The sequence below is a fragment of the Somniosus microcephalus genome, chromosome 2 (genome assembly GCF_052327205.1).
Source record: "Somniosus microcephalus isolate GS21.2 chromosome 2, FLI_Smic_1.0, whole genome shotgun sequence".
NCBI lineage: Eukaryota > Metazoa > Chordata > Chondrichthyes > Squaliformes > Somniosidae > Somniosus > Somniosus microcephalus.
The window spans coordinates 220,196,835-220,208,168 of record NC_140988.1 but is presented as its reverse complement, the minus strand read 5'-3'; the positions used below and the strand labels follow the sequence as shown (position 1 = coordinate 220,208,168).

Below are 11,334 nucleotides of genomic sequence, written 5' to 3'. Positions count from 1 at the left end.
TATGTCAGCTACTATCATTGGTTCCTTTGCTTGTTTGTTTTGGTGTTTCTGACATGTCTCACATTCGCCTATCATGTTCTCAATGTCCTTATTTATGCCAGGCCAATAAACAGTGTCTCTTGCTCTCCTTTTGCATTTTTCAGTTCCGAGGTGTCCCTCATGAATCCTTTTGAGCATGTCTTGATGTAGAGCCTGTGGAATGACTATTCTGTTCTGCTTTAGTAATAATCCACTTGCGACACTCAATTCTGACCTTATGTGAAAATATTTTGGACAGGAACCTTTCGGCCAACCATGATGAATGTTCTCTATTACTGTTTGTAATACTGTATCTTTTACTGTTTCTTCTGCTATTTGCTTTGATTTTGTGTCTGACACGGGCAGCGCAGCAGTGACCATACTCACATGAACATCCACGTCTTCTTCAGTAGAGCTCACATGACTCATTGTGGGTGCTCAGGATAGTGCATCTGCTAACACTATGTGTTTGCCTGGTGTGTAGATCAGTTCAAAGTCATATCTTTGCAGCTTCATCATGAGTCGTTGAATCCATGGAGACATCTCATTCAGGTTCTTTTTTATGATGGCAACCAGTGGGCTGTGGTCTGTCTCAACTGTGAAGGTGGGTAGTCCATATATGTAGCTATGAAACTTTTCTAGTCCAACTACCAAGCCTAGACATTCCTTTTCAATCTGGGCGTATCAACACTCAGTATCAGTCATAGACCTGGAGGCATAGGCAACAGGCTTCCAATCTTCACCCTCTGCTTGTAGCAAGACCGCACCTAGGCCATCTTTTGATGCACCCGTTGACACTTTGATTCTCTTTGTTGGGTCAAAGAAAGTGAGTACAGATGTGGTTGTCAGCACTGTTTTGAGGTTCATCCACTCTTGTTCATGTCTTTCTGTCCATGCGAACTCATTTGTTTTATGTAGCAGGTCTCGCAGACAGGTTGTCTTGGCTGACAAGTTAGGAATGAACTTTCCAATGAAGTTTATCATTCCCATGATGCGTAGCACTCCTTTTTTGTCAGTGGGTCGGGGCATGTTGAGTATGGCGTTTACTTTTTCCATATCTGGCTCTATTCCTTTACCAGATAGATTATCTCCTAGGAAAGTGACTTCCTGGACGCCAAACTGACACTTGGCTTTGTTGAGCTTCAGTCCATTCCGGCGTATGCTCTGTAGCACTTTAGTCAGTCTCTCATTGTGTTCTTTCAGTGTGGAGTCCCAGATGATGATGTCATCAACATAGACCCGAACTCCTTCCAGACCTTCAATTATGTGTTCCATCGCTCTATGAAAGATTTCAGACGCAGATATTATCCCAAAAGGCATTCTGAGGAAACAATACCTGCCAAATGGTGTGTTGAAGGTACAGTATTTGGTGCTCTCTTCATCCAGTTTTAGTTGCCAAAATCCTTGTGAGGCGTCGAGCTTTGTAAAGTATCTGGCAGCTGACATTTCACTGGTGATTTCTTATCGCTTGGGAATCTGGTAGTGTTCACGTTTTATGTTTGCATTTAAGTCCTTTGGATCCATGCATATTCTTAGATCATTGTTCTTTTTCTTTACACATACCATGGAGTTAACCCAGTCTGTTGGCTCTTCGACTTTCCTGATGACTCGTAGTGTGGTCATTCTGTCCAGTTCATTCTTGAGCCGGTCACACAGGGGTGCTGGAACTCTTCGTGGAGCATGTACCACTGGCTGAGCATTCTCTTTTAGCTGGATCTTGTATGTGAATGGTAGAACTCCAAATCCTTTGAACACATCCTGGAAATTATTTACTACAGAATCCACTGAGTCATCTGGTCTGTTTATGGTACAGTTTATACGGTATACTCTCTTGACCAGTTCTAAGTCTTCACAAGCTTTGTCACCCAGTAGTGAATCAAGTCCTTCAGCCACAACAGAAAACATGAGATGATGCACTTTGTCTTTGACTGTCACTTTAAGTCTGCATACACCTAAGCTATCTATTTTCTGTCCATTATAGTTCTTCAGTAGTACTGATTTTCTCTGTATTTTGGGCTTTTCTTTCATGTTTTTAATGTCACTCATACTGATTGTTTGCTTTTGCCCCAGTGTCTAGTTTCAATGTAACTAATGCTCCATTTACCTGCAGTGGGATCATCCATTTGTCCTCTTTTACTGCATTGACTTTATGTTCAGCAGTGTCCTTATCTGAGGGCTGCACATTTTCTGTATCATTTTTGATATTGTCACATGACACCATTCCTACAAAAAATGTCTCACTTAAATCAGTGTCCTCAATCACATTAACTCGGATTTGTTGCCCTTTCTTTGTTTTTACTTTTGAAAAGCATTGCTTGGCAAAGTGATTGTTTCCATGACATTTTGTGCACATTTTTCCAAACGCTGGGCATTGTTTTAACTGGTGTTTGTAACCACAGCGTTTACAATTAAAAATGTCATCCTCCGATTGCTTTTCATTTCTGTTCTGCCCACGTTTCTTTCCTTTGTAGGACACAGCACCGACAGCAGCACTGACTACAATCGCATCATTATTGATTTCACTGAAAGTCTTCGCATGCTTTTGAGCTAGCTCGCTGGCTTGGCATATTTTCACAGCATTTTCCAATGTTAGTTCGGTTTCTCTCAACAGACGTTCCCTGACCTTTTTATCATGAATACCAAACACAATTTGGTCACGAATCATGGATGCTTTCAGCTCAGAGAAATTACATGTCTGTGCTTTCAGTTTCAGATCAGTCACAAAGCTATCAAAAGTCTCATTTTGCTGCTGTGTCCTTGAACAGAACACATACCTCTCATAGGTTTCATTCTTTTTGGGAGAACAATGTGTATCAAATTTCTTTAGCACATCATCTAATTTTTCTCTGTTCTCCTCTGGATTAAATACAAATGTATTAAATACCTCTATCGCCTGTGGGCCTGCAACCGTGAGCAGCAACGCTATTTTTCTTGCATCTGGCTTCGTACCGAATCCAATGGCAGCAATGTAGAGTTCGAATTATTGTTTGAAAGTCCGCCAATTGTAGTCGGCATTTCCGGTGAGATTCAAAAACTCCGGTGGCCTCAAATTCTCCATGTCGCTTTTCACAATTTTCAGCAGATCTTACCAATCCTGGTACCATGTTATGTTCATTAATAACTAGTCGTTTTTATTAAGAACAGCTAGCTTTTGCTAGACACTTTATTGAGCACATGTGGACTAGATACAGTATCTGTAGAGGCCTCCATCTTGACTGCTGCCTTGTGGGTAGCCTAGTGCATCGTGGGTAGCCCACTCTTATATACATACAGCACCACCTAGTGTACCATTCCAGAATGACAGGTTACTGATCATTACAGTCAAGAACTCGAGGAGGGATGGGGGGAGGAGGTCAGGAACTTGGGCGGGGGAGTAGATCAGATACCCGGTCGGGGGAGAAGGTCATAATCTTGGGGGGGGGGAGTGGGAGGAAAGTCAGGGTCAGGAACTTGTTGGGGAGGGAAAAGGTCAGAAAATCAGGGGGTGGGAGGATGGTTAGGAACTTGTGGGGGGCAGGAATTTGTTTGGGGGGTGGGAGAAGGTCTTAACCCGCAAGGGTGAACCCTGTCTGTTTTTTGTGAACTCTGTTCTGTCTGGAGCTTGACAATCAGAATGGCTCGAATTACACTTTGCAAAGTAATTGATTACTTAGGCAGGCAGGATCTAATTACACATTCCAGAGAAACTGCTGGGTGAGTCTTGTCCTCCAAGATGACCAATCAGAAATGAAGTCTTGTCCTCCAAGGTGACCAGTCAGAAATCCGGTGTTGGAAATAAATGCGACCATGAAAGATCCCATGGTATTCGGGAAAGAGCACAGGGGTCCTGGCCAATATTTCTCCTTCAAGAAACATCACTAAAGCAGATTATCTGGTCATTATCTCATTGCTGTCTGTGGAATCTTGATGTGTGCAAATTGGCTGCAGCGTTTCACATTACAACAGTGACTACACTTCAAAAGTGCTTAATTGGCTGTAAAGTGCTTTGGGACATCCTGAGGTCAAAAAATTACTATGCAAGTGCAAGTTCCTTCTTTAGTAATAAAATGCTAGTGCTGGAAAATATCATGGCCAATTCTGTTGTCCATTATCTGTTTTGTATGTTTGCTCCTGCACCTACAATTTATGCTTGATTTTGTTCAGATTTTAATTGTTTACATTTTAATTATGCTTCTGTTGCACAATTGAATTCAATTCAAATATCACAGCAGCTTTGAATTAAGGGGCAAGGTAGGTTTGGAGACAGGAAATATTTCAGAGGTATTCAAAGATGGTCTTGGTAACGCATTGGATGTGGGGCAGGTAACCAACATTGGGGTTAAACTGTACTCAAAGATTCCGTACCTCTAAGTGTGGCCTGAAGTGACAGCCGGGAAAGCTGATGGAGACAAAAGCAGAGGCGCAGTGGTGTTTGTCCCAACATTGAGCTAGAGGAAGTTTGGTTCATCCAGGTCTTAATGTTGGACAGGTAAATGGAGAGTATGGCAAAGACATTTGGTTGATGAAGGAGAGGGAGAGGTAGAACTGAGTGTCATCTGTGTACATTCAGAAGCTAGCCTCATGTCTATTATGGGGAAGCATATAAATGACTCTGGGGTACACCGGAGAATAATGCTCTGGAGATGATGTAATATCTAATTAGTGCCGGGTTTGAGGTCCTGGTCTTCAAACACTCTCTTCCTCAGGCGACCGAAGGCTACACTGGCACACTGAAGGCGGTGTTGGACTTCATCATCGACGTCTGCTCTTGTTGACAGTAGGCTCCTCAAAACCGGCACTAAGCTCATGGTCTACAGAGCAGCAGTGATACCCGCCCTGCTGTATGCCTCAGAGACATGGACTATGTACAGCAGGCACCTCAAAGCACTGGAGAGGTACCGCCAACGCTGCCTCTGCAAGATCCTGCAAATCCATTGGCAGGATAGGCGCACCAACGTCAGTGTTCTTGCTCAGGCCAACATCCCCAGCATCGAAGCTTTGACCACGCTCAATCAGCTCCGATGGACGGGTCACATTGTCCGCATGCCCGATACGAGACTCCCAAAACAAGCGCTCTTCTCGGAGCTCCGGCACGGCAAGAGAGCCCCAGTTGGGCAGAGGAAACACTTCAAGGACACCCTCAAAGCCTCCTTGAAAACATGTAACATCCCCACCGACTCCTGGGAATCCCTGGCCCAAGACCGCACAAAATGGAGGAGTAGCATCCGGGAAGGCGCCGAACACCTCGAGTCTCTTCGCCGGGAGCAAGCGGAAGCCAAGCGCAGGTAGCGCAAGGAGCGCACGTCAACCCAAGCACCCCACCCACCCGCCCCTTCACCCACCGTCTGCCCCACCTGTGACAGAGACTGTAGGTCTCGCATTGGACTCATCAATCACCTGCGAACTCATTTTTAATGTGGAAGCAAGTCATCCTCGGTTCCGAGGGACTGCCTAAGAAGAAGAATACCTAATGTAATGTAAAATTATCACAGCGGAGTGGAAGAAGCTCCAAGGAAATTCACGCTCCAATGTCGATATTCGCTCTTATTTTTTGTTCCTGGGATGTGGGCATCACTGCCAAGGCCAGCATTTATTGCCCATCCCTGATTGCCCTTGAGAAGGTGGTGGTGAGCTGCCTTTTTGAACCGCTGCAGTCCGTGTGGTGAAGGTACTCCCACAGTACTGTTAGGGAGGGAGTTCCAGGATTTTGAACCAGCGACTATGAAGGAACGGCTATATACTTCCAAATCAGGATGGTGTGTGACTTGGAGGGGAACTTTAAAGAGCATCCCGATGCTGTGATTCCTTAACGTTTCTGAAATCAAGATTTTTCAGGAAAAGTTTAAATTTCATCTGCCTGACCTTAGATTTTAGATGACTTTTCAATAAAAATCAAGTTCAACAATTTAAGTTTATACATAAAGTTGTGGCAAGTGACTTTGCTCTTTTCAACAAGAAGGATAGTGATGTTGGGCCCAATGTTGGCAACAGATGTGGCTATCTTTCAACAGTATTTGGAGCCTATCAAGCTTCGTGTAAGTTGGAACTGATCTTAAACATGTATCTTTGGCAAGCTGAGAAAGGGTCTTTTTCATATTAGGACATGGTATAAAGGTACACTCACAGAGCTTTAGAGCTTTTTCAATAAATGCTGGGACACAATTAGACCAGGGCTGAGAGGCAATGGAAATGTTTAACTCTGGATGTGTTGTGTTCCTCAATGCAGTTTTTCTGTTTTTCTACTTTCTCTGTTTTTTTTCCATTCCTCGCCTAAAAATGGTGACTCATACTGGGGTGAAACCACTTTCACTGTTTGTCCTCACCCAAGTGGCCTTTCTTCATGTGTGTGACTAAGCAATGAGTGTTGGTTGACTTCTTGGCTATGGGAAGGAGCACTGCAGCAGAGTCCAATCCTCACCAGATATCCACATACGAGCACTTTCCAGTAGGATTACAGGATAGCAATTAACAGTGAAAATATTGGATGATATTTTTCGTTCTGGTTCAAGGTCAGTTCTACACTATACACCTTGACTAAGATCAGCTAATTCAGCATCGACTGGGAATCAAACCTGGGACTTTTCTTGTCCATGTGGCTTAGATCCACAGGCGCAGTGCATTTACATACTAGTATGCCTTCTCATCTCTGCTCCCTTGAGTCCAAGGGACGCAGACATGAACGGATATGGTGGACAACTGGTTTAGCCATTCACCACCAGATCTGGCTGGAGCGCATAAAGTAATATCGGGTCCTGCTTGTGACTGCCAAAACTGCTCACTATTCCAGGATCATTCTAGAATGCAAAAATAACCCCCGGCTTCTTTTCTCTACTGCAAACCGTCTTCTTAAACCACTCTCCCCTGTCTCCTCCACGCGCATCTCCAAAAACAAGTGCGAGGAGCTCATGGACTTTTGTCTCTAAGATTAAGACCATCTGATCAGCTGCCTCTGCAACTTCCCTTCCTTCACCTAGCCCACCGGGCCAAACTTCCTCTAAGGTTGCCCCCTGCCCTAGACCTGAACTCGAATCTTTCTCCAGTTTCTCTCTGATCTCCCCTCATGCCCTCTCCGAGCTCATCTTGTCCATGAGACCCACTTCCTGCTCCCTCGACCATATTCCCACTAAGCTGCTGACCACCCAACTTCCTTTTCTGGCTCCCATATTAGCCGACATTGTTAATGGTTCTCTCTCCTCGGGTACCGTCCCTCTCTCCTTCAAATCTGCCGTCATCACCCCCTCCTCAAAAAAACAACCCTTGACCCCCTCCATCCTTGCAAACTACCTCCCAATTCAACCTCCCTTTCCTCTCCAAAGCCCTTAAGCGTGTTGTTGCCTCCCAAATCCGTGCCATCTTTCCCGGAACTTCATGTTTGAATCTCTCCAATCAGGTTTCAGCCCCTGCCACAGTTCTGAAACGGCTCTTATCAAAGTCACAAATTACATCCTAAGTGACTGTGACAAAGGTAAACTATCTCTCCTCATCCTTCTTGACCTGTCTGCAGCCTTTGACGTGGTTGACCACTCCGTCCTCCTCCAACGCCTCTCCACCATCGACTGCACTTGCCTGGTTCCAGAGCCAGAGAATTACCTGCAATGGTTTCTCTTGCAGCCTCCTGCATCATTACCTCTGGTATCCCCCAAGGATCTATCCTTGGCCTCTCCCATTTCTCATCTACATGTTGCTCCTCGGTGACATCATCCAAAAACACAGCATCAGTTTCCACAGGTACGCTGACGTCACCCAGCTCTACCTCACCACCACTTCTCTTGACCCCTCCACGGTTTCTAAATTGTCAGAATGGTTGTCTGACATCCAGTACTGAATGAGCAGAAATTTCCTCTGACTAAATATTGGGAAGACAAAAGCCATTGATTTTGGTCCCTGCCAAAAACTCTGTTCCCTAGCCACTGGCTATATCCCTCTCCCTAGCATCTGTCTGAGGCTGAACCACACTGTTTGCAATCTTGGTGTCATATTTGATTTGGAAATTAGCTTCCGACCACATATCCGCACCAAAACTAAGACTGCCTATTTCTACCTCCGTAACATCACCCGTCTCTGCCCCTGCCTCAGCTTATCTACTGCTGAAACCTTCATCCATGTCTTTATTACCTCTAGACTTGATTATTCCAATGCACTTAAGGCTGGCCTCTCACATTCTACCCTCCGTAATCTTGAAGTCATCCAAAACTCGGCTGCCTGTGTCCTAACTCGCACCAAGTCCCGTTCACCCATCACCCCTGTGCTCGCTGACCTACATTGGCTCACTTTGTAAGTAAGCCTCGATTTTAAAATTCCCATTCCTGTTTTCAAATCCCTCCATGGCCTTGCCCCTCCCTATCTCTGTAATCTCCAGTCCTACAAACTCCTGAGATATCTGCGCTCCTCTAATTCTGTCCTCTTAAGTGTCCCTGATTTTAATCACTCAACCATTGGTGGCCGAGCCTTCAGCTGCCATGGCCCTAAGCTCTGGAATTCCCTTCCTAAACCTCTCCACCTGTCTTTCCTCCTTTAAGACTCTTCTTAAAACCTACCTGCTTTTGACCAAGGTTTTGGTCATCTGCTCTAATTTCTCCTTAGGTGGCTCGGCGTCAAATTTTGTTTTAGAACATTTCTGTGAAGTGCCTTGGGACAGTTTACTAAGTTAAAGGTGCTATATAAATTCAAGAAGTTGTTGTTGTTACAGGGTCATCAGTGAAGCTCAAATTCTAATTTTTTGCTTACAACCATGGTTAAAAACAAGAAACACATGAGACACCCAACAAATATAATATATTTCCTAGCATAATAATATGAGTTGGAATTGCTGACTATATTGTGTATTTACTTTTTACTTTAAATTCTTGCGGCATACTTGTAATTTAAATTCTTTTTAAATTGAACTTCTTCTCTACCTTCGTCTCATCTTCTCCCCTGTGTTGACTCCATTTACTTTAGCAAGGGATCCTACATTCCAAATGCTGTAAGCGGTGTAGCCTAATAATTATATCCACATTTAGAAATATTTCTCTAAAATTTAGTTATATAATACTTTAAATAAATAAATGCAGTGACTGACATAATGCAGGTTTGCAAGTTTACAGTATGAAAAAAATCCAAATGATTACATTTAAATTTAAAATGTTAACTGGGTGCTAAATTGCAAGTGACAGTCTGTGTTATATTTGGATACTTATTTGACTGCAGTCTAAAATTAGAGCTTTATATATAGCATATTGGCCTTTTTGTCTTGTAGTCAATCATACGTTATGTTTAGTCTCTGCGTGTTCAATATTCTTTCTTAATACTGCCCAAGAAAAGGATTCAATCTTCATTGGTGTGAAAGTTTTGCTTTATTTGAGGTATGTATGATTAACAATTTCATAATTAACACTTTGGAAATATAGCTTTGTTTTTTAGTTGTTGATCCAGCACCTGGCAATTAACATGGTTGGGTGAGGTTATCGCTAGTAGAAAATGCCAACACCACTAACAAATTCTGCTTAATTATATCAAGTATTTGTTTATGCCTGCTTCAGAATTTATCGCAGCAATACTACATGTGTAAGGATTAAAAAATGAAAAGAAAGAGATGCATTAGCCTCTGGAGAACGGCATTTAATAGACTTATTTTCAAATTAATGACATCTTGAATTTTTATTAATCAGTTAATACTTGTCTAAACTATGAAGATATAAGTTTTCTATATTTTGGATTTATTTGGACTATCATGCAATAAATGCATTGCTTGGTCACGATTGACTTGGCCTAAGGCTCTTATCGGTTTTGCTGGCAGAAACAAGTGTTCATGTTGCATGTGGCAATCTGATTCTCCAAGGCAGAAAATTTTAAAGAGACAGTTGTTGACTGAGATAGACATGGATTAAAAATATGAATTACCATTTCAAATAGTCTCTCACTTTAGTTTTTGTGTAAAATTCTAAGTAACAGAGAAAGGAAATTTGGGGGGGGGAATTAGCTATTTTATTTGTAGTTCATTTGCACTATGTTCATTATCATATTATGTTTTCACTACGGTCATGCAAGATTCATGAGTGACAAAGATAATGGCCTGGATTTTGCTGTAAGCAGCGAAGAAACGGCTTTCACCGTTCACCTCGAGTACGGTTGCCCCGAGACACTTCGCTGGCTTGTCAGAAGAGATTTCTAGTAATCGGGCCTCTGATCCAGTGCGGGGCCATCTACAGGGGATCTGTGGAGTCTGTGAGTAGGAAAGCAACAGGGAGGCTCTTCAACCAATCAGATTGAAGAATCATCACTGAGACACAGACTGCAAAGCAGGAAGTAAAAAGCAGGAAATATAAATTACATTTAAATCATTGCAGAGGAAGCAAAATAAAGATTGGGACATACACATGGGATTAAGGGAGATACGTAAAAGAAAAAAAGCAGAAATTTAAAAAAAAAAATCTGCAACATTAATTTTCTTCTCAGAGAATGAGACTTCATACCTGTAAAATTAATTTTTCAGGGCCAGAATGGTTGTTCAACAGTAATTATCACTTATTACACTGTTAAAAGCTCAGTTACTCCTGATTGCACTAGCCCTAACTTTTTCATCCGTCTTTAATACAAGACTAGTGGGTAATTACCCAAAGTTCACACCATTACAGTAATCTCTGTGCTGATTCCATCAGCGAAGACTGCAACAGCGCAGCCTGTGGAGGAGTGGGGTATCACAGATAGCAACTTCTGGATTTCTGCGTTTAACTGCACATGTGTGGACGCCAGAAGTTTGTGTCAGTTTTACCCTGTAATAACGGCGAACGCTGACAGCCTCACCGTTATTAGTACAGCAGAATCTGGGCCTATATGTTTTGCTTCAAACATAGAAAATTTGCTAACAAAGTAAGGTGCCAAATTCATCTTTCCTCAGTAAAATTATGCTTTTCATATAAATATTCAGGCTATTACTATATCCTTCATTGAGTGGTAATATGCAGGGCTTAATCTACAATAAAATTAATTTCCCAAGATTATATGAAAGTGTAACTAATTTTTAAAAAATCTGGTATGATTTGTTTTAAATTACTCAATTTTTATGATGGAACTCAATATTCAGAAATATATATTTAAGGAAACAACTTTGTAAAAATATTTTAAAACCAATTTTAGCACACCTGATGCCTAGTGCATCCTGTATGGCATATTACAGATGATTGTGCCTGTTACTATAGTGTGTTACAGTTTGTAACCCCAAATATATAGTAATTATCATTACTTTGTGAGCATCATAATGGTAAACCTAGCTTTAATTGAACAGTGCAAGTTGACCAAAATACCAATTCGGATATTTTATGGAAAAGATCTTTTTTCAATAAGTTAGGTATCATC

The 11,334-nt window shown here is 42.3% G+C and overlaps 1 protein-coding gene across 2 annotated transcripts in view; it reads left to right on the top strand.

Moving 5' to 3' along the window:
* The first annotated feature begins 9,207 nt into the window (after window positions 1–9,207).
* LOC147123234 (protein YIPF5-like) overlaps window positions 9,208–11,334 on the top strand; it is a 90,256-nt gene continuing 88,129 nt past the window's right edge. Inside the window, exons 1-2 of one of the 2 annotated variants that reach the window (XM_085969504.1) lie at window positions 9,208–9,341; window positions 10,027–10,203. The gene's annotated coding sequence lies outside the window, so the exon portion shown is untranslated. The remainder of the gene's footprint in view (window positions 9,342–10,026; window positions 10,204–11,334) is intronic. The other variant, XM_085969496.1, reaches the window with a different exon arrangement.